At 45.3% G+C, this 24,023-nt stretch overlaps 1 long non-coding RNA gene across 3 annotated transcripts; it reads right to left on the bottom strand.

Annotated features, from left to right (window-relative positions):
* Positions 1-509: 509 nt before the first annotated feature.
* LOC140478537 (uncharacterized) lies at positions 510-23,465 on the bottom strand. 3 transcript variants are annotated; one of them, XR_011960790.1, is made up of 4 exons: positions 23,408-23,465; positions 22,261-22,354; positions 16,586-16,711; positions 510-1,831 (listed from the first exon to the last, which is right to left on the bottom strand). It is a non-coding gene; the product is annotated as an uncharacterized lncRNA (long non-coding RNA). The 3 variants fall into 3 exon arrangements; XR_011960791.1 differs by lacking the exon at positions 510-1,831 and adding an exon at positions 8,275-8,505; XR_011960789.1 differs by lacking the exon at positions 16,586-16,711.
* Between the last annotated feature and the right edge of the window lie 558 nt (positions 23,466-24,023).

Below are 24,023 nucleotides of genomic sequence, written 5' to 3'. Positions count from 1 at the left end.
ACAATGAGCAGGGATCATCTGTTTTGATTTAAATTGTGACTGGAACACGGCTGCTTCACAGCATCAGGTACAAGGTTGGAGTCCAGCCTTGGCCAACGGCCTGTGTGGAGTTCCCACATTCTCCCCATTATAGTGTGGGTCCCCTCCAGGTGTTCTGGGTTCCTCCCATAATCCAAGGAAGTGCAGGTTAGGTGGCTCGGTCGTGCTAAATTGACCACACTATCCAGGATTGTGCAGACTAGGTGGATCAGCCATGGGAAATGCAGTGTTACAGTGATGGAGTGCTCTGGGAGTGATGTTCTTTGGATGGTCGGTGCGGTCTGATGGGCCAATGCTCTCCTTCCACACTGTAGGGTTTCTATTCTATGATTTTATTCTATGGCTACACAGCAGGGTTCCCTTGGAGAAGGAGCATGTAGTGTGCATCAATGCTCTCGATGCCTTTAGATAGAGGTGGGCACCGCAGGGGATATAGTGCTTTATCTCCACCGCTGCCCCCTCCCCCCAACTCTACTTTGATTTAGTCCCTTCTCACTCTGTCACTTGTGATGGTTTGCTTGACCCGTAATAGGCTTTGTTTGAAAATATTCAATTGGTTACACAAATGGTTTACTTCTGGTGATTATATGTCTAGATTAGAGTGGTGCTGGAAAAGCATAGCAGGTCAGGCAGGATCCGAGGAGCTGGAAAATCAACGTTTTGGCGAGAGGCCTTTTCCAGCACCACCCTAATCTAGGCTCTGGTTTCCAGCATCTACAGTCCTCACTTTTGCACTGCTGGAGATTATAGGTTAACCAAAAGCAAAATGGCATAATGATAATTTTGATGGTGGGAAGGTTGTTGTGCTCACGTTTCGGAGTCAGAGAAATGGGGACAAAGTATGCTTCACACCTCACAGAATGACAACTGAAAAGCAGTTAAATCAAACCAAAGGTTCAGACAGGGAGGGAATATTTCCCTGGAGTTTGAGTAGCTGGAAAGTGATGGTGTCTGGGAATAGACAGGATTTTGTTTTACAGGAGGTTGAAAGCTTTAAAACTGTTATATTCAGACAGTTTACGTTATTTTCTTTAATTTTATTTGCGGTGCAAAAAGCTTTTGCAACATTTTAAAGCCAAAATTTAGAAACCTTGTGTTAAAGATAAATGTCAAATAAAATCCATCAAACCATCCCTCACTGAAAACTGTTGTGGAAGTGCAATCGCCTGGAGAATCCCTGCCTACTTCTTCCTACATGGGCTCCATGACTATATACATACCTGGAAGATAGCAGCAGGAGGAGGCCATTCAGCCTTTCAATCCTGCTCCACCATTCAATGGGAAACAGCTGACCATCCAGCTCAGTCTCCTGTTCCTGTGTGTTCCAATCCCCTTTCCATGACTTTACCTTGAAGAACTATATCTAAGTCCTCATTTAGCTTCACTGCCTTTTGTTCCAGAGGTGTTGTGGTGTTACTGTGTGGGTGTAGGCAAGGGTAATGTGATGGTGCTGCCTCCTGGAGGATGCACTCAGCATCCCTCATCATCCTGCAGTAACATCAACTGGGTTTCAGCAAAGAGAGATAGAACCCATTTCCAGGATATGGGCATCACTGGCTCAGCCAGCATTTATTCCCCATCTCTCGTTACCCTTGAGAAGATGGTAGTGAGCTGCTGTCTTGAACCATTCACAGTCCATTTGGCACAGATAGACCGACAATGATGGGAGAGAGTGTTGCAGGATTTTGGCCCAGTGATTCTCCAGCTTTGGTTCATCAAATGCTGGTCAACTTAATCACAATCTGCACCTGATTTTGAGATTTCAGTCTGCAAATCTTCACCATCTAGCACCCTGTATAAAGGAATATGTACATATTAGAAATTCAGAACAGACTATTCTAGTTTCTCTGGAATATCTTTTTCCCCCTTTCTTCTCCCAAAGCTGTAACCCTCCAGCCCACTTACTCTCTCCCACCATTCTGACTCTACTGCCCCCTAATGTACACCCTCCCCATTCTCATGGAGTAACTGATCAACAGATCCATGCCGCCACATCCCGTCCCTGGTTAGACTCTGCACCCTTTCTGGGTTCACTTCCTTTCCCTTCAGTTGCTGCAAGTCAATAATGTAACAGCAGAATGAAACAAAAGGAAACAGAAAGGGAGGTGGCAGATCCTGCACAGAAGAGGAACCTTCAGTCTGGGAGAATGGGTCAGATTCTTCCTTGTTTCCCATTGGTCAATTCCCAGTGTTATGACAAGTTGCGAATGGAACTTGGTCCCATCTAGGCGTAGTGACACTTTGACTCCACCCCCACCCCACAACTGATCAATACTATAGGCAGATGCGTCCCTTCTCCTGCCAATCACAGTGTGAAATGCTTTCCGCTAGTTACTCCAAAGAACATGCTTCAAAACCCGCCCACATTCTGTACATGTACAGTGGTGGGTTTCCCCACACACATGTGGTCCCTGCCTCAGGGACTGTGGGAGTTGTAGTCCCCATGAAGCCTCTGGAGACCTGTCCCTGGAAAGTGAAAGAAAGTGTGGGCTGGAGGGTGTTGTGTATAGGATATGTATTCAGACACACAGGACATGTGGGCTGTCACTGGGATTAATTGAGACATCCGCTTAGACACCTCGATTTCTGACGTAAGGAATATACATTCAGCCAATTGCGGGGTGGGGAGGTTAATAATGGGCAGCAGATTTTAAGCAGAGGTGGTTCAGTGGCTAGCACTGCTGCCTCACAGGGTCAGGGACCCGGGTTTGATTCCAGTGTTAGGCAACTGTGTGGAGTTCACACATTCTCCCCATGTCTGCATGGTTTTGTTCAGTGCTCCAGTTTCCTCCCACAGTCCAAAGATGTGCAGGTTAGGTGGATTGGTTATGCCAAATTGCTCACAGGGTCCATGCGTGTGCTGGTTAGGCAATTAGCCACGGGAAATGCAGGGTTACCGGGAATGGGTGGGTCTGAATGGGATGCCCATCATAGGGTTGGTGTGGAATTGATGGATGAATACCCTGTTTCTGCATTATAGGGACTCTATTCTATTCTCATGAAGAAGAATGTACCTATCTCAATGTGTTGTGAATCTGTGGAATTTCCTATTCAAAATGCGGTGGATGCCATGGCAAGAGCAAATTTAATGAAGAGATACAGATTTTTAATTTGCAATGAGTTGAAGTGAGAGAGAGAGCAGGTGGGAAAATCCAGCTGAGACCGAGGTGAGTTCAATCATCACCGTATTAAATGGAGGGGCTGGTTCGAAGGGCTGCATTGCCTCTCCTGTGCCCAGGGCTTATCTTCTTACGGTAATAACCAGAAAGATGAATCCAAAAATCACCATCATCACCAAAGGAGATTTTCAGAAAGAGCAGGATAGTCAGGTGGATTAGCATTCCTAACTTAGGTAGTGAGGAAGCGTGTAGGAGATAATGATTTTACAATTTTAAACTGAGGGGTGACAGTGATTTATGGTTTTAGACTGTGTAGTACATTCACACCGTCCAGAATACTCTGTTGTGAATATCTATCCTGTACTTTGTTACAAAGCCAAGGTCACTGACAATGAAACCAAAACACCCAGGAAACATCGCCTCCCCTCGTAATCTGATAAAAAGACTTGTCATTAATCTGGTTGAATTTAGAACACAGATGGAAAGCGGGAAGATGAAATCCAATCCCAAGATACTGTGCTTAAACAAAGGAGACTACAATAGGGTGAGGCAGGAGTTGGCTAATGCAGAGTGGAAGCAAAGACTTTACTGTGGGACAGTTGATGGACAGTGGAGGAATATCAAAGTAATTTTTCAAATTTCTCAACAAAAGTATATATCAGTGAAAAGGAAGGACTGTAGGAAAAGGAGTAATCTGCCATGTCTAAGGCAATAAGGGAGTTTATGAAATTGAAGGAGAAGACATACAAACTGTCAAAGACGAAGGATAAATTCGGAGATTGGAAAAACTTCCAAGATCAACAGAAAGCATGATGGATTGGGGATAAAAAGTGATGAGTAGCTATCCCCAGGGACAGAATAGCAGTTTACACTGCTAGAGGGAAACCTATTGTGTGGGGAACATATGGCCTCTGTAATTGTTGAAGCACGTAACTGTTACCATAGAGATAATCCTGATCAAGTTCAAAATCACAGCACACCCCAAAAGCCTGTACTTCCAAATAAACCTGTTGGACTATAACCTGGTGATGTGTGGTTTTTAAACTTTGTCCACCCCACCCCAACTCCTCCACATCAGAATCCTGATAGACAGCCACACTGAAACTGAAGCGCCTGTCAGGTACTTGAGGGAGCCATAGGGGTGTGAGGGGAGGGGTATGTGGTTTAACTACAAAGTGTTGAACTGAACTAGACTTTTGAACTGCCGTTGCCATGGAGATAATATTGCGAGACAGTCTGTATTCAAAGTCACAAACCACAAAAAGGTATAAGAAGGGGAGCCATACATCGGACAGGCGGGGAGTTACCTGATGCTGCCTGAAGGTGTTTTGCATGTACACTATCCAGGGAGTTGCCATGTCACATCAATAAAGACTCAAAGAAGATCTCTCAGAGTTCTGTGCCGAGTTATTCCTATCCAGCAGGGTTCAGGAATATGAGCACACAGCAGTCAGTCTTCACAGTGGAGGATACGAAGAACATGCCAGTAATTGATAAGGAGACTGAGGAAGGTGAAGACCAAGAAACAACCATTATCATGAAAGAGTTAGAGCTGGGCAAGCTAATGGAGTTAAAGGTAAACAAGTCTCCTTGCCCTGATAGAATGAATCCCATGATACCAACAGAGTTAGGGGGAGAACTAGCAAATGCACTTAGAGTTATCGCGTCCTGCAGCAGAGACAGGCCCTTTGGGCCATACTGGCCCATGCCAATCAGAATGTCCACCCACACTAACCCCATTTCCCTGCACTTGGCCCATCTGCTTCTGAAACTTTCCTATCCATGTATTTGTCCAAATGTCTTTTACTTGTTGTTAATATACCCACCTCAACCACTCCCACTGGCAGCTCATTCCATATACATACCACCTTTGTGTAGAACAGTTGTCCCTCAGGTTCCCATGTATTCTTTCTCCTCTAACTTTAACCTGATGCCCTCCAATCCTTCAGTCCCTGGGAAAAAGATCGAGTGCATTCACCTTACCCATGCCTCTCATGGTCTTATACACTTCTATAAAATATTCCCCCTCGGTTTCCTCTGCTCTAAACAAAAAAGTCCTCGCTTGTCCAACCTCTCCCTGTACCTCAGACCCCTGAGACCTGGCATCATCCTTGTAAATTTCTTCTTCACCTTTCCAGTTGAATAACTGAAAGCTACACTGCACTCATCACATTCCCAGTGTTTCCCCACGGCACTGGAACCGATGTGACAACACCAATGGATTACAATCAATGATCGATAACTCACTCCATTACAACAATCCCATTTTCATAGATTTTTCCATGATGCAGGAATCCTGTTGTCTTTCTGGTTTCATGGTTAATTGTCCTCATACAAAACCAATCTGTGTCTTACCTTTTCCAGGGAAATGTGCCATGATTTTTTAGACTTTCAAAAACCAAGTCCCCACGCTAATATGGACTTCACTGTCTCAGTACTTTTTTCCAGTCACACGGACATTTGGAATATTCGTCCATGGACAGAATGCAAACCTTTCCTTCCAGATGAAAAGGTCAATGATATTCAGATCGGCACGGATCCAGTAACATGAAGTTCAATTTGAATTTCTCAACTGCAAATCCCCCCTTTCAATACTCTATAACAGAGAAAACAGAAAGTGCTGGAGATCCTCAGCAGGTCTGGCAGCATCTGAAATGGTGACAGATGCAGGAAACATTGCAGACTTGAAGAAGTGTTGAGATTATCACACCAGGCATGTGTGCTTGATGACCATTATGGATAAGATGGGGGCAGGGATCCCTTTCTGGAAGGACCTTGGTGAGACCACACCTGGAGTACTGTATACACCTTTGTTCCCCTTTTCCAAGGAAGGCTCTCCTGGTTATTGAGAGAGTGTAAAGGAGGATCACCAGATGAGTCCTGGGATGTGAAGATAGTTAAGGACTGCAGATGCTGGAAGTCAGAGTCTGTACAATGTGGACCTGGGGAGGTGCAGCAGGTCAGGCAGAATCAGAGGAGCAGGAAGGTTGATGTTTTGGGTCAGGACCCTTTGTCAGTCTTGATAAATAGCCCTGACCCGAAACGTCAACTTTCCAGCCCCATCGTATTCATGCTGGTCATCAAGCACCTATTTATTCTAGTCCCACGTTCTGGCACTCAGCGTGTAATCGATATTGTAGTGCTTGGTGTGATCATCTGAACACTTCTTTAAGGCTGCAATGTTTCCTGCATCTGTCATCATTTCAGATGCTGACAGACTTGCTGAGGATCTCCAGCACTTTTTGTTTTTATTGCAGATTTCCACCATTTTGCTGAAGCACAGAGTTACAGACAAGTAAACAGCTCCATATTTTGTTGAGTCACCTTCCTGGGATGTCAGGACTGATGGCTGAAGAGGGGCTCAATCTTAGTTTAATCCTCCTTTCCTTTGGCTTTCTGAGCCGCTAGCTACATCACTAATATTCTACCTCCCATTCCCTGTCCTGAATCTGACCCATCTAAGCCGACACTTTAGTTCCCATCCCCCTGTTAGACTAGTTACAAACTCACCAATAGAACTGGCAAAAGCCCCCACCAGATTTGTCTCAGCTCTGCACAGGGGTAACCGGTCAGGCTGGTACAGGTCCCACCCAGAAACAGTCCCAGTGCCTGAAGAATCATAACCCTTCTCTGGTACACCATTTCCCCCAGCCACACATCCAGCTGATCTACCTTCTCATTCCTGCTCTCATTACCACTGGGAGTAAGTCTGACATTATTACATTTCAGGAGCTACATTTTAATGCATCTCTGCTCTCCCTAAGTCCAGCTTTCAGGCCCTCATCCCTCTGTTTAGCGATATTGTTGGTATCTGTGTGTTGCACCACCACGGCCTGTTTACCCTCCAGCTCCAGAACGTCCTGCAGCCACTCCATGATATCATGGATCTTGGCACCAGGGAGATTACATACCATCCTGGATTCATGTCTGTGGGCACAGAAGTACCAGGCTGTACCCCTGATTATTGAATCCCCTGTCACTATAGCCCTACCACTCCCATTCCTCTTGTTCTGATCAGCAGAGCTCTCTGTGGTGTCATGAACCTGGCTGATGCTGATTTTCCGAGAAGCTACCCCACCCATTCCCACCCTTACAGAATCCCAAGCGGAATACAGTATCTGTATGAGAAGGGGATAACAACGGGGGACTCCTGTACTCACTTCCTGAGCCTTTTACTAGGTCTGATGGTCACCCATTCCCTTTCTGCCTGTGTAACCCTCACCTGCAGTGTGACTAACTCACTAAACGTGCTGACCATAACATTCTCAGTATTGCAGATGCTCCACAGTGAGTCCACTCCCAGCTCCAGCTCTGAAAGGCAGTTTCCCAGTAGCTGCAGATGGGAACCCTTGCTGCACAAATAGCCGTCAGGGACACTGGATGCGGCCCTTATTTCCCACATTGTGCAAGAGGAGCACACCACGGGTCTGAGGGCTCCTGTCACAACGTCTCTCTACATTCATCTAGTTACTCCCATTAAGAGAATTTAAATGAGTGAGTAACCTTCCTTCACTTCAAACATGTCCATTATAATAACAAAAAAACATCTTTACTTAAGCTGATATGTCATACTTTAAAAACTTAAATACTCCACAGGTATCACTGACAAATTGGCTATTCCCATTGGGACTGTGAATTTCTGAAAGGCCTGAGCTAAAACTGAGTTTCAGCTTCACCTTCTCCCTGTCTCACCTCACTATTTACACCCAACTCCAAAACACACTCATTGAGCCAGGCAGCCCTCATAGTGCAGCCCTGTCATTTTCATTGTCTGCTCACACCTACACTGCCCTCAGCCTCCTGTACTGTTCTAATGCATCTCAATGGGAGCTCAGACCAGCACAGCATCTTTCAATTCAGCCCAATTCAGACTCAATTCAGAGTCAAAATGGACTTCAGCAGTTTCTGAATGAACAGACAGTTGTCAGAATTTGGAACGTTCCACCTGAAATGGTGCTGGAATTTGAGTCCACGAGAAATTTGCGGAGAATTGGAAGTAGGGAGTTTACAGATTAACATTATAAAGTGGATGACTGAGACTAAATCTGACAGTTCCTGCAAAAGGACGAGGTGTAATTTGGATAAATCTGTGCTCTCTCTCAGGCCAATACCTCCTTCCGCAGCTACAGGGCCAAGAATTGAACGCAAGGGGGATCCAACCATGAACTTGAACATCTTTCTGCTTTTGGCTTGACAAAAATATTGAAGATATTTTCCCACAGTCAGAACAGACAAACTTTTCTCGTTCCACAGTTAAATGCCAATGATATTCAGATCCCGATGACTCCGCTGACTGTAGAAACTTGTTTTTTGGAGATCCCAGTCTCAATTATTCTCAATTAATATCCTATAAAATGAATTCACAAAACAAAGCTCAGTCAGTGCATGATGAATAGTGAAGACAAACACTTCTCTTGGTATGTGTTTGATGTGTAAATGCTCCTCTTCAAATCACCCGCCCCCACCCAGGAAGAGGACACGTGCATGCTCCTTGCTGTACCTTGCCCCAATAAAGATGGTGGCAATAACCCAGGACCTCTCACTGCCTGAGGCCCAAGCCATCTTCCCCTTTGCTGCAAACATGGGCCCAAGAGTTTCTAATTCAGACTAACGACCTGCACAGAGTGTAACTAAACCCACCCAGTCTACACTGATACATTTCATCCGGTTTCTGCTGCCACTCTCCCCTTTCCGCCTCCTGCACACACCATGGGTTATCACGGGCCCAGTGACCCTTCCTCAGAACCGATGGCAGCTGGGAAAATTAGAATCCCCACAGGAAACAGGCCCTTCGGCCCAACAATTCCACACCCACCCAGACCCATTCCCCTACCGTATTACTCACCATTTCCCCGGACTAATGCACATCCCTGAACACTATGGGAAATTTAGCTGGGCCAATTCTCCTCACCTGCACATCTTTGGACTACTGGAGATAGGGGTTAAACAGTAAATAATAGGTGGGGACAGAGCCCTAAGAGACACAGGAACATTTGGAAAGATAAAGGAGTGGCGGTGGTGGAAATGGGTGGCTGATGATCTACATTGTGCCTGCAAAAAGGACCCTGAGCTTCCAGTTGCCTGCTCTTTAACACACAAGACTGTTCCCTGTCCAACATCTCGGTCTCATGCTTACTGCAGTGTTCCAGTGAAGCTTGATGCAAGCTGGTAGAACAATTCAGAACATACCAAATGGCTTCCTATTTCAAAGACTGCAATTTCCCCTCACATGTGGTCAACAATGCCCTCCAGTGTATCTCCTCCACTTCCCACACCACTGCCTTTGAACCCCACCCCTCCAAATGCAACAAAGATGGAATCCCCCCCATCCTCACCTTCCACCCAGATACAACACATCATCCCCTGCTCTTTCCACCATCAGATCCAACCACCTGAGATATATTTCCCTCCCCACCCCTTTCAGCATTCCACAGAGATCATACCTTCTGTGACTTCCACGTTAGATCCACGGTCCCCACCAACCCACCCTCCACTCTAAGCACCTTCGCTTGCCACTGCAAGAGGTGGAAAACCTGTGCCCACACCTTCCCCTCACCTCCATCCAAGGCACCACTTGATCCTCCCATATCCAGCAGAGATTTCCCTGCCCACCCAAACAACTCACATATTGTGTCCCTTGCTCTCAGGACGCCAAATTGTGGAATATTCCATGGAACATTTCTGGGACACATGCACCAACCAACCCCACTGCCCTGTGGCCGACCACTTCGGCGACCCCCCATCCCCTCCGCCACCACGCTGCCAAGGACATGCAAGCCCTCCATCCCAAATCCGAGCCACCCGACACCTGGAGGAAGAACACCTCATCTTCCACCTTGGGAACTTCCAACCACACGGCATCAAGGTTTCCTCATCTCCCCTCCCCCAACTTATCTCAGATTCAACCCTCCAACTCGGCACTGGCCTCTTGAACAGTCCCACCTGTCCATCTTCCTTCCCAATTATCCATTCCACCCTCTCACCACGACCCTCCATCTACAACCACCTATTGCCTCCCTAGCTCGCTTCCCCCCATCCCCAAACACCCCTCCCTATTTATCTCTCAGCCGTATTCCAGCATTCACATTTCTGATGAAGTGCTGACATGCCCAATACCCCAATTCTCCTGCTCCTTGTATGCTGCCTGGCCTGTGGTGCTTTTCCAGAGCCACACTTTAACACAAACTGGAACAACAACACCTCATCTCCCACTCGGGAACCCTGCAACCCTCTGGCTTCAACATCAAATTCAATAATTTTAGGTCCTGACCTCTCCCACGTCCTAGTGTCTTTGCCCCCTACCCCACATACCAGGCCTTGTTATTCCGTAGCCTGCCATTACACACTACCTATGGTGAGCCACTAACAGTCCCCATAAACAGCTATTCACCTTCCCCCTGTCCGATCGTTATCCACTCCTTTGTCCAACTGCTCTTATCTCTCTCTTTGGCCTCTATCCCCACTTATCATTTACTCCTTAACCCCAACCTTCTGCATAAAAACAGACTTTTTTTTCTTAGTAACATCAGTTCCTGAGGAAGCATCACTGGATCGAAAATGCGAACTGATTTCTTTTCACAGATGCTGACAGATCTGCTGGGCTTTTCCAGCACCTTCTGGTTGTTGTGTGTGATTTACAGCATCCAAAGTTCTTTTGGTTCTAATTTACCCGGAGTATCTAATTCAGGTCCAGCAGACGGAAACAGTGTTTATCAACCTTCCCAGTCCACACTAACTCCATCTCTCTCCCAGTATCTGCTGTCTCTCCCACTCCTTCACATTTAGTCCCCCCTCACAGTGACACTGCACCTGCAAAGCTGATGGTCATGTGTTGGCCTGCTGGACCCACCCCTCATTCACTCCCATTGGCTGGAGGATCATGCCAACTCTCTTATTGGTCTGAAGCTGTGTCAATCAGCCAGGCCCCATTGTGACCTGAGTGGTGGGATCCTCCCAGGTGCATCAGAGGCTGAGGGGTGACCTCATAGAGGTTTATAAAACCATGAGGGGCATGGGTAGGATAAATAGACAAGGTCATTTCCCTGGGGTCAGGGAGTCCAGAATGAGAGGGCATAGGTTTAAGATGAGAGGGGAAGAATTTAAAATGGATCTGAGGGGCAATTTATTTTCCCCACTGAGGTTGGTGCATGTATGGAATCTTCTGTCAGGAAGTGGAGGATGTTGGTACAAGTAAACCATTTGGCATCTGGATGGGTATATGAATAGGAAAGGTGTAGAGTGATATGTGCCAAGTGTTGGCAAATGGGACTAGATTAGGTTGGGATATCTGGTCAGCATGGACCAGTTTAACCAAAGGGTTTATTTTCATGCTGTACATCTCTACGGTTCTGCCCTGTGATGAGCTTCATCATTCACAGTGAATGGGACAGTATCACACAGCACAGGGGCTGGAGGCTATTCAGCCCATTGGGACAGTACTCTCTCCTTCTGGAGATGGTGCCAGTCAGTCCCAACTCACCTCCCATTTGGACATAGCCCTCCAAATCCTTCCTTAAAAATGTTAAATTTCAAATTTGTTTTGACAATAACTACTGAATCTGCATCCAGCTGTCGGTCAAACTGTTGCAGATGCTCAGAACTTAGTGAGCAAAATAATCTTCACATTTTTCTTTGCATTATTTGCCAGTTACCTGAAAATAGATACTACAAATTGTGACGTTATAAATTTCTCACTCTGTCTCGCTGTAAATGAAATAACCTGGAAACAAATCAACTCCTGGTCGAAATAACTGCTTAACCTTCTCAGCTCCAAGGAGAATTGTCTGGCCTTCTGCTAACTCTCCATAAAAGAGAAACCCATCTTAATATTAATTTATTAGAGTCATAGAGATGTAGAGCACAGAAACAGACCCTTCAGTCCAACTTGTCCATGCCGACCAGATATCCTAAATTAATCTCGTCCCATATGCCAGCCCTTGGCCCATAGCCTTCGAAACCTTTCCCAATCACATATCCAGTGAGATGCCTTTTAAATGTTGTAACTGTACCAGCCTCCACACTTTCTCTGGTAGTTCATTCCATACACATACTACGTTCAGCTTGAAACTTTGCCCCTAATATCCCTTTTCAATCTTTTCCCTCACGCCTGTGCTTTCTAGTTTTGGACTCACCTAAACAGGAATAAGACCCTGGCTGTTTACCCTATCCATGCCCTTCACGATTTTATCAACCTCTATGGTCACCTCTCAGCATCCGATTCTCCAGTGAAAACAGCCTCAGTCTATTCAGCCTCTCCCTATAGCTCAATCCCTCGACCCTGGCAACACCTTTGCATCTTTTCTGAATCCTTTCAAGTTTCACAATATCATTCCAATAGCGGGGAGACCAGGACTGAAAGCAGAATTCCAGAAGTGGCTGAATGAATGTCCTGTCCAGCCACAAAATGACGTCACAACTCCTGTACTCAATGCACAGACCAATAAAGGCTCTCTTCACCAAACACTCTCTTCACTAACCTGCCTATCTGTGATTCCACTTTCAAAGAATTATGAACCTGCAGTCCAAGATCTCTTTGTTCAGCAACACTCCCCAGGACCTTCCCACTAAGTATATAAGTCCCACCCTGATTTGCTTTTCCAAAATGCAGAACCTCACATTTATCTAAATTAAACTTCATCTGCCACTCCTCAGCCCATTTGATCGGAGTCTCATTGTACTTTCAGGTAACTTTGCTGTCCATTGCACCTCCAATTTTGGTGTCTATTTTAAACCTACTAACCATAGCTCCTATATTCACATAGAAATCATTTATATAAATGGCAAAAAGCAGTGGACCCAGTATCCAGCCTGACAGCATATTGCTCATCACAGGCTTCCAGTCCAAAAAGCATCCTGCACTATGACACTGTCTGCTCAGCAAGGTTAGAGCTCATGGCATACAGAGAGATCTAACCATTTGGATACAGAACTGGTTCAAAGGCAGAAGACAGAGGGTGGTGATGGAGGGTCGCTTTTCAGACTGCAGGCCTGTGACTAGTGGAGTGTTACAAGGATCACTGCTGGATCCACTACCTTTCGTCATTTATATCAATGACTTAGATGTAAACATAGGAGGTATAGTTCGTGAGATGACACCAAAACTGGAGGTGTAGTGGACAGTGAAAAAGATTACCTCAGAGTACAATGGGATCTTGATCAGATGGGTGAATGGGCTGAGGAGTGGCATTTTGGGAAAGCAAATCTTAGCAGGACTTATACACTTAATGGTAAGCTCCTGAGGTGTGTTACTGAACAAAGAGGCCTTGGAGTGCAGGTAGATAGGATAGTGAAGGCGGCATTTGGTATGTTTGCCTTTATCGGACAAAGTATTGAGTACATGAGTTATGAGATCATGTTGCAGCTGTACAGGACATTGGTTAGGCCACTTTTGGAACGTTGCGTACAAATCTGGTCTCCCTCCTATTGGAAGGATGTTGTGAAACTTGAAAGGGTTCAGAAAAGATTTACAAGAATGTTGCCAGCATTGGAGGATTTGAGCTAGGCTGGGGGTTGAATAGAGGTTGAATAGATTGGGGCTGTTTTCCCTGCAGCGTCGGAGGCTGAGAGGTGATCTTATCTATGTATATAAAAACCTGAGGTGCATGGATAGGATAAATATACAAAGTCTTTTCCCTGGTGTGGGGGATCCCAGCAGTAGAGGGCATAGGTTAATGGTATGAGGGGAAAGACTTTAAAGAGACTTGAGGGGCAACGTTTTCACACCGAGGGTGGTACGTGTATGGAATGAGCTGCCAGAGGAAGTGGAAGAGGCCATTATGATTGCAACATTTAAAAGGCATCTTCATGTGTATATGAATAGGAAGGATATGGGCCGGGTGCTGACAGGTGGGACTAGATTGCGTTGTGATATCTGATCAGCGTGTACTGGTTGGACCGACGGGTCTCTGTTTCTGTGCTGTCCATCTATGATTCTTTGACATTCCAGCCAATTCCGTATCCAAACAGCGAGTTCCGCCAGAATTCTATGGTGTTGAACCTGCTAACCAGTGTGTTATGTGAAACTTTGTGTCTTTCTCAAGTCCAAGTTTCTGATTTCAATGCACAAAGCCATGCTGACTCTCCCTAATCATTTCTTGCTTTTCCAATGACATGTAAATCCTGTCCCTGAGAATCCCTTCCAACAACTTCTCTGCCACTGACTTCAGGCTCACCTGTTTGTAGTTCCCTGGCTTTTCCTTACCACCTTTCTCAAATAATGCCGCCAGTCTTCCAGCACCTCACCTGTGGCGATCGATGATACAAATATCGCAGTGAGGGGCCCAGCAAAAGCTTCCCTAATTACCCACAAAAGAGGGAGTTTGACCCCACCCCACAGCTCACCAATAGGATAAACAACACACTGAGGAATCTACAAAAAAACGGACAGATAACCTGGTCTGACCTACAAAGAATGAAACCTGAAAGCAACAACACCCCCAGATTCTATGGACTACCTAAAGTGCACAAATCAGCCATCCCTCTCAGACCCATAGTATCACTACCAGGGACACCATCACACAAACTGGCCAAAGAACTACAGCAGAAACTGAAACACCTGATCAGTGGATCCAGACAATCTATACAATCGACACAGGAATTCTTGGACATCATCAGAAATATACACATAGACAAGGAAGAAACTCTGGTCTCATTCGATGTAACTGCACTGTTCACCTCCATCGACAAAACACTAGCCAAAGAAACAATAGCCAACCTGCTGGACAGACATAACAGACAACAGGACGTCGAACCTATCAACAAAGACGGCATACTTAAACTAATGGACTTGTGCCTCACAACACATTTCACATTCAATAACCAAATATACGAACAAATCAACGGAACACCCATGGGCTCACCGATCTCTGGACTCATAGCAGAAGCAGTAATGCAAAGGTTAGAACAAACAATCTTACCACAACCTCAACACAAACTCTGGGTCAGATACGTGGATGACACCTTTGTAATAATTAAAAACACAGAAATAGAGAACACACGCCAGATCATCAACACCACACTCACAGGAATTCGATTCACTAGAGAGGAAGAAAAGGACAACCAACTCCCATTCCCAGACGTGATGGTACAGAGAACACCGAACGGAGAATTCACCACAAAGGTTCACAGGAAAGCCACACACACAGATCAAGTCCTAAACTATGAAAGCAACCACCCCAAAACACACAAACGAAGTTGCATCAGGACACTATTCAAAAGGGCCACAACACACTGCAGCACACCAGAACTACAAAAAGAGGAAGAGTAACGCCTATACAAAGTATTCACCAAAAATGGATACCCTCGCAATTTCATCAACAGATGCCTAAGGGAGAGACAACGGAACGAGGACATGCCGCAACCCAAAGGACTAGCCACACTACCATACATCAGGAGCATTTCTGAACTGACAGCGACCACACGGACTCATAACAGCACACAAACCAACAGCCACTCTCAGACAACAACTCACCAGAACAAAGGACCCGATACCCAACATGAGCAAAACGAATGTAGTGTACAAAATCCCATGCAAGGACTGCACAAAACACTACATCGGACAAACGGGAAGACAGTTAACGATCCGTATACACGAACACCAACTAGCCACGAAACGACACGACCAGCTATCCTTAGTAGCCACACACACAGACGACAAGCAACATGAATTCGACTGGGACAACACTACCATTATAGGGCAAGCCAAACAGAGAACAGCCAGGGAATTCCTAGAGGCATGGCACTCATCCACAGACTCTATCAACAAACACATCGACCTGGACCCAATATACCGGCCACTACAGTGGACAGCTCGAACTGACAACCGGAAGCGGCAGAGACAGGCCACTATAAATACCGGAGAAAACAGCACAGAAGCGCTTCGCAGGAGGCTCCCAAGCACTGAGGATGTCACCTAGACAGGGGACGAAACGTTTGCAAGACAAATTCCCAGCTCGGCGAACAGAACCACAACGAGCACCCGAGCTACAAATCTTCTACCAAACTTTGAATACCCACAAAGTTCTGGGATACACCTGATCAGATTCAGGGATTTATCCACCTTTATGCATTTTAAGACATCCAGTACCTCCTCCTCTATAATATGTACACTTGCCAAGTTATTACTATTTATTTCTCCAACTTCTCTAACTTCTATATCCCCTTTCAGTAAAAACTGACATGAAATACTTTCAGAATCTCTCCCACCTCCTGCTGTTCCATAGACAGTCTTGTTGATCTTTGAAGCTCGCTATTCTCTGCCTAGTTATTCTTTTGTCTTTAGTGTATTTGTAGAATCTCTTTGGATTCTCCTTAAACCTATTTCCCAAAGCTATCTCATGCCCCTTTTTTGCCTCCTGGTTTCCCGTGAGTATACTGCTACCTCCCTTATAGTCCTCTAGGGATTCACACAAACACAGTGGGGTCTGTACCTGCCATATCCTTCCTTCATTTTCTTGACCAGAGCCTCAATTTTGCAGGTCATGCAGCATTCTCGACACCTCCCAGCCTTGGCCTTAACGGGAACATACTGTCTGTGTATTCTCATTGTCGCAGGCCTATGGAGGCAATGGCAGATGAGGACAGAGAAACAATAATTATCAGTAAAGAGGTCGGGTTGGGAAAGGGAACAACTCATCCTTATCTCTATAATTCCTCTCTAGCCTCAGAACTACCACGATCTCTGGGATCAAAAACATCTCAATCTATGCAACATCCTCCAATCTCTAATCTCCTCCAGTCTCAACACACTATCTTTAATCTTGTCCACCCTCACAAATCTCTGTGATGTGCCTTTCTTTAATTCCAGCCTTCAGGATAACCCATTTTTATTTCAGATTCCTGCACCCAGAGCTCCACAAAGTCCCGCTTAACCTCGGTCACATTTTCCTCCAAAAAACCTTAATCAATCACGTATCATCTATTGTAATATCACCTTCTCTGACCTGGTTTCTATTGTGGCTTGTCATATTCCTATATTACGCGTCTGTGGTCGACATGGCGGAAAACGGTTTTGTGGTCCATTGGGTTTATGCTGTAAAGAAATCTCCCAGCTAACTATTTTAATCCCATTTTCCAGCACAGAGCACATAGACCTGTCAGCCTTGGCCTTGCAAATGTGTTCCTAAATAGATTTTAAATGCCTTCGGGATTTCTGTCTCTCACTCTCTTCCAGACAGTGAGGTTTAGTGCAACTGTTGCTCTCTGCTATCGCCCACAGGGTTCAGAGCAGCTGGGTCTGTGCGAACCACAGATCGCCCATTGGGAAGGATGGCAGGGTCCCTGAGACAGGGCACAGGAGATTTACCAGGATGGTTCAAGGAATGGGAGATTTTAGTTGCAGAATTTGTGGGGCTTTTTTAACATTAATTGTTCACGTGACATCTGTGTTGCTAATACACATCAAGAACAACCATCCGCAATTAATGGACTCTCCTTTTCAACTTCTCCCCTTTGCTGTGCTGTGGTAATATTCAGGTTAACCCCTACCAGACATCTCTCTCTAATGAGAGAGCAGTCCTATGGTCGGGTAGGACAATGCTGACTTGATCTTTTACACAGTGATGCCACTGTGCCTCGAGGGTGGGGAAAGGGAATGCCGAAGGTGGTGGATGGGAAACCACTCAGGTACAGTACTTTATCCTGGAGGATGTTCACTTTCTTTAATATTGTTGGGGGGGGGGGGGGGTGCACTGATGCAGGCAAGTGGAGAATGTTCCAACACAACCCTGATGTGTACATTATAGAGAGCAAACAGACATTGGGGAATCAGCGGTTTGGAAAAACTGAGTGTGTTCTCCTTGTAGGAAAGGAAATTTGGGGAGCTGTGACAAAGCGGTTTACAAAAGTTACACATTATGTCCTTACACCCATCAGCACATTATACAAGGATTACAGGACACATGTTGAAGATTATGGAAGATCTATTGAGAGGATGGTTTGATTCAAAGGAGAACTTTTATTCAGCAAATGGTATTGATTGGGAACACAATACTCTCATACAATACAAATATCCAGGGCCTGATGTATTGAGTAATTCTGTCAGAGTTTGGCGTTACAATGACTGAGATTACCATCTGAATATCTGCCTGTAATACAAGTTTATAAAATCCGTCACTGTCAGTTCAAGTTTGAAACTCATACAATCCCCTCCTCCTGGCCCAGGAGGACTGTACACATTACCCCTGGTGGAGGTTAGCAGGCACTTCAAGGGCAAATCTGTGTGGGTTTCTATGAGTTTCCACCTTGGGACTTCATGTGACTGAACATGGGACAGAATGATCCAAGATTCAGTGAGATATGGAGAGCAAGATTTGCTTCCTTGTCTTTCCTTCCGTTCTGCCGCTGTGCCTCCTCAATAAGACATGGGGGGGGGGGGGGGGGTGAAAGGTTCATGCACCTTGATGGGCAAGTTGTCTCCATTCTGACCAATGGGCAACAAGCTCCTCCCAGTCATGAAATAGAGTATCCCTGAAAGATAGCAACTGTGCATGCTTCCCACTGCCCAGTGCTCACAGTGCATGTTCCGAATAATGAGGGGGGAAATCTCCTAGAAAAGGCATAACAGGAAAGTTCCAAAAGGAGTATAAACAGTTTACAGAGAGATATTCACAGGAAACCTGGGCAACAAGTTGGCAAATAGAGTATAACTTGGGATAAACTGTAGAAAGATGCAGCACAAAGGTACTGGGGGAAAATGAGCAGGAAACACAGAAAGCGAGCACACAGTTACAGCATGGAATCAGGAAGCGGAATGGAATGCTGTCCCTTATTTAAAAGAGTTTGCAATATAAGAGTTTGGAGTATATATCTTAGGGCAACTAAACAAATGGCAAGTGAGACCACATCTGGAGTAACGTGAACAGATTTGGTCACTTTAGTTCATGAAATAGAGCAGTTGATTGAAGGCATTTCAGAGAAGATCCATTGGGATGATCCCTGTTTTGAAGGGATTATCCTGTAAGCAAAGGCTGAATAAGTTGGGAATATACTCACTGGACTTGGGAAGAATGGGAGGTGATCTCTTTGAAACATACAGGATTCCGTCGAGGTTTGACAGGGTAAATATGGAGAGGATGTGTCCCATTACGGGTGAGTCTTGAACCAGATTCTGGAATCAAGGGTTCTGTTTCAGATTTGTTAAGTTAAAGGCAACACCGACACAGGTTAGGGTTTCAGTAGCAATGGAGCTGGGGTGAGAAGGAGACAAGCAACGTTTTAGAAATTGGAATTCGTGGTGTTTGTGATTGTGTAGATGTCTGATCAGAAGTTCACCTTGGGGTCAGATATGAAAGCAATACTGTGAAGAATGTAGTTCTGCCTCAGACACTTCCCAGTGAGAGGGAGGGACACAGCAGTAAGGGAAATGAATTTGGAATAGCAACTGAAGGCAATGGGTTTAACAATTACAGTGTTTCATTGGAGTGAATTGCAGCTAATCGAAGCGTGGTAAGCAGTTTGATAACTGAGTAATAGTGGAGTAATGGAGAGGGATGATGGGGAGGGAGAGCTGGGCACTGTCAGTGTACATGTGAAACCTAACACAGTACTTTTGAGCGATGTTACCTCCTGGCAGTGTGTAGGTGAGAAACAGGACGGGCCAAGGATAGATCCTGGAGGGACACCAAATACAATGAACTCAGAAAGGAAAGGGAGAGTGGAGACGGAGCAGGATTTTCCAGTGATGGTGAGGTCAAATATTAGGTTTTAGCAGAATGGGAGAGAAGGACATAACCAGGAAAGACAGACAGACAGATCATGGAACAATATCTGTGAATTGCAAGGTGGGGGGGTGGTGGAGGGAGGGAGGGCGGTGACAAGCAGGAGGATTAGACAGATTTGGAATGTCCATGATTTAGCTACACTAGGGTAAATGGTCAAGATGACCTCTAATAAGGCTTGACAAGGGACTCGAGGAAATGCAAGTTTAGGACTAAAATGAGGAGCACCCTTGTGAGGCAGTTTGGCTCAGTGGGCTAGTGGAGAGGGAGGAAAGAAGCTGATCGCATTGTCTCAATGTTATGGACAGAGAAACTCCATGTGCTTCTCACTCTTGTTGTTGAAGGGAAGGATGGAGGAGACAGGATAATGGACAGTGTTTTTATTTCCAAAACAATAAACAAAACCTGTGATAGTGATTCTAAAAATAAGTGAACAAACCTGTCGTATTTATCATTTATCAAGAATATTAAAATATACAACTGAAGTTCAGGTTTGAATCCCAAATCGGTAGAGGGTGGCTCGGAATTCAAGAAAAACAAAACTGGAATGAAGAATCTACTGTTTGCCATGGAACCAATGGGGATGTTTTTCTGCCATTGACAATGTCCTTGAGGGAAAGAAACCCGACAGTGGCCCATCAAGTCACTCATTGTATTAATCACTGCATAGTCTCAACAAAGGAATGAAACTGGATGGACCACATTACATCTCCCAATGCACCCACACAGTCAGCTCTCTTGACCCTGCAACTTCTGCCTCATTGTGGGCCAACAACAGCAGCAGAACTGTACTCCAGCCCAATGTGAAATCTCGTGGCCTGATATCCCCCACTTAACCATTAACATCAAGCCAGCGGAATCAACCCTGGTTCAATGGTGAATGCAGGAGGGCATGTCAGGAGCAGTACCAGGCATACCTAAAAATTAGGTGCCAACCTGGTGCAGCTACCAAACCTGCAAGCCAAACAGCACAAGCAACACCAAATAGAACTAAGTGATCCCATAACCAACAGATTAGATCTGAGTTCTGTAGTTCTGCCACACCAAGTCAAGAATAGTGATGGACAATTAAACAACTCACTGGAGGAAGCATCACAGATATCCCCACCCTTACTGATGGAGGGGTCTCACACATTCATGCAACAGATAAGAGGACAGTATTAGCAGTGATTTTCAGCCAGCAGTGCCAAGTGGATGAGCCTTCTCCATTGGTCCCTGCCATCACAGATATGAATCGACTTGGTTGAAAACTCATTTCCAATCAGATCAAGAAATGGATAAGCAGTGTAAAGGTATGGGCCCTGCCAATATTCTGGCAATAATACTGTTGGCTGTGCTCCAGAACCTGCTGCCCAACAAGACAAGTACTGTTCCAGCACTGGCACCTACTGACTTTATGGAACATTGCTCAGGGATGTTCCAACACAAAAACACAGGGCAGATCCAGCTCAGCCAATTCCCCTCCATCAGTCCACACTCGCTCAGCAGTGAGGTGATGGAAGGTGTCATCAACAGTGCTGTCACGCAGCTGCTCAGCAATAACCTGCTCAGCGATGCCCAGTTTGGGTTCTGCCAGGGCCACTCAGTTCCTGAGCTTGTTATAGACTTGATTCACAAACTGAAACAGCTGAATGAGGTGAGGATGACAGGCCAGACCCCCTCCAAGTCCACTATTTCGACTTCAGTGATATCACCTGACCTCACCACAGTCTCAGCTCATTTCCTGAAACACTCATTCATTCCTTTTGTTAACTCTAGATTTCATTATCTAAACCAGCATCCCACATTCACCTTCACGATAATCTCAAGAATATTGAAAACTCTACTGCCGAAGTGCTCACTTGTACCAAAACTTGCCGATCAATCAAAATACTCCCATTTGTAAGCAACAATTTACTTTCGCACCTTTGAATTAATTCCTGGCTGTAATCATTCCTATCTCCCTGCACCACACACCCTTTCATATCTCAATAATATTTCATTTTAGTCCAGACTCTCAAATGATGTGTTTATTTTTGAGTTTACCTGTGTTTCCGTTTCTATAGACTCCAAGGGAACATGGTAAAAACAATGACTGCAGATGCTGAAAACCAAATACTGGATTAGTGGTGCTGGAAGAGCACAGCAGTTCAGGCAGCATCCAATTCAAGGGAACATGGTCTGGAATCCCCACTCTAACTCTCTAAGATCTACTTTCTTCCTTTAAGGCATTCTTGAAAAACTGCTTATTTGGCAATGGTTTTGGTCACTGGACACAATATTCTCCATCTGTCGCCTTATGTCAAAACTTCTCAATAATATTTTTGTGAAATTAAAACCATGATGATTTGTACAGATATCTTCTACTCATCAATATCGCTGAGTGAATAATCTGTAATGTCTCTTACCCAACCACCTTCACCATACAAACTGCAGCAGTACAAGGAAGTCAAACATCACCCTCTCCACAGGCAACAAGGCTTTGGCATTGATCACTGGTTTCTGTGGAAGGAGAAATACACAGTTGATGTTTCAGGGAGTGCAATATGAATTACAGGGAATGAAAATAGTGCAGAATTTGACTGTCAAAAATTGAAGGAAAATGCACTCGCTTATTGGAAAAAAGAATTCTTGACTGTCAAAGATATTGTGGAAAAAATAACCTGATAATGGAACATCATACGGTCAGGAGCCGGGCAGCAGTGGACAATTCATTTACATTCCTGAAGAAGGGCTTATGCCCAAAACGTCGATTCTCCTGCTCCTCGGATGCTGCCTGGCCTGCTGTATTTTTCCAGCTCTACATTTTTCAATTCATTTACAAAACAGCTGTGAAAGTAATAGTAAAATACTATACAGAGCAAAAATACACCCATGAGAGACTGAGGAAGCTAGATAATGAACAAGTGGACATCAGAGAACCCAGAGGTGAACCAGAGCAGAGTTCACTTTTATGATCCCACAGTCAAAGATGTCTAGCACAGAAACAGACTTCTTCGATCCAAACTATGGCAACCAGATAACCTAACCTAATCTACCTAAATTAAATCCTTTTTGCCACTCCTCAGCTCATTGGCCCATCTGATCAATATCCCACTGTACTCTGAGATAAACTTCTTCATGGTCCACAATACCTCCAAGTTTGGTGTCACCTGCAAACTTACTAACTATACGGCCTCTATTCACATCCAAATCATTTACATGAATGACGAAACAAATCCAGAAAAAAGTCCATTTCTCTGGGTTTGAATGTGCTCTGTGTAAATCCTGCCCTATGACTCTTTTTACCAGGGAAGGCTTTACATACATCCCTCTGAACTTTGCCCCCGACAAAGCTGGCGGCCGCGCACGTGTCCAGTGAATCATTGCCCCGAATAAAGATGGCGGCGCTCACTCGGGCCGATTACTCAACGAGGCATATTTCCGTTTGCTGCAAAAACGGGACTGTAAGTTTCGAATTTAGATTTTCCGATGTGTACCAAACGATTGTAAAACCTCTCAGACCATACCAACACCATTTCCCTCCTGCTTCCTGCTGTTTATTTCTTTCCTTACCAACAGCCGAACATCCGCACCCACCGCGAGGATGATCACGTGGTATAGTCTAGTCACGCCCCTCATTCACTGATTGGCCGGAGGACCAACTGCCCCGCCAGATCCTCCAGCTCCTCCCCTGCCTTTCCATTGGTCCGCCGCTGACATCAATCACTTCTTCGGTCCAACCTGTCTCTGACAACCAGTTATCCTAACCTAATCTATCGAAATTAAATCCTATCTGCCTGTCCTCAGCCCATTGGCCCATCTCATCAATATCCCATTGTATTCTGAGATAACCGTCTTCATTGTCCACAAGACCAACTGTTGGCTGGAGCTTGCGCACTGCTTCGTGACTTTTAGACAATAGACAATAGACAATAGATGCAGGAGTAGGCCATTCTGCCCTTCGAGCCTGCACCGCCATTCAATATGATCATGGCTGATCATTCCTAATCAGTATCCTGTTCCAGCCTTATCTCCATACCCCTTGACTCCACTATCTTTAAGAGCTCTATCCAATTCTTTCTTAAATGAATCCAGAGACTGGGCCTCCACTGCCCTCTGGGACAGAGCATTCCACACAGCCACCACTCTCTGGGTGAAGTAGTTTCTCCTCATATTTTGTTGCTATTTC

The sequence above is a fragment of the Chiloscyllium punctatum genome, chromosome 6 (genome assembly GCF_047496795.1).
Source record: "Chiloscyllium punctatum isolate Juve2018m chromosome 6, sChiPun1.3, whole genome shotgun sequence".
In the NCBI taxonomy this organism is placed as follows: domain Eukaryota; kingdom Metazoa; phylum Chordata; class Chondrichthyes; order Orectolobiformes; family Hemiscylliidae; genus Chiloscyllium; species Chiloscyllium punctatum.
This window is presented reverse-complemented; position numbering and strand designations above follow the sequence as displayed.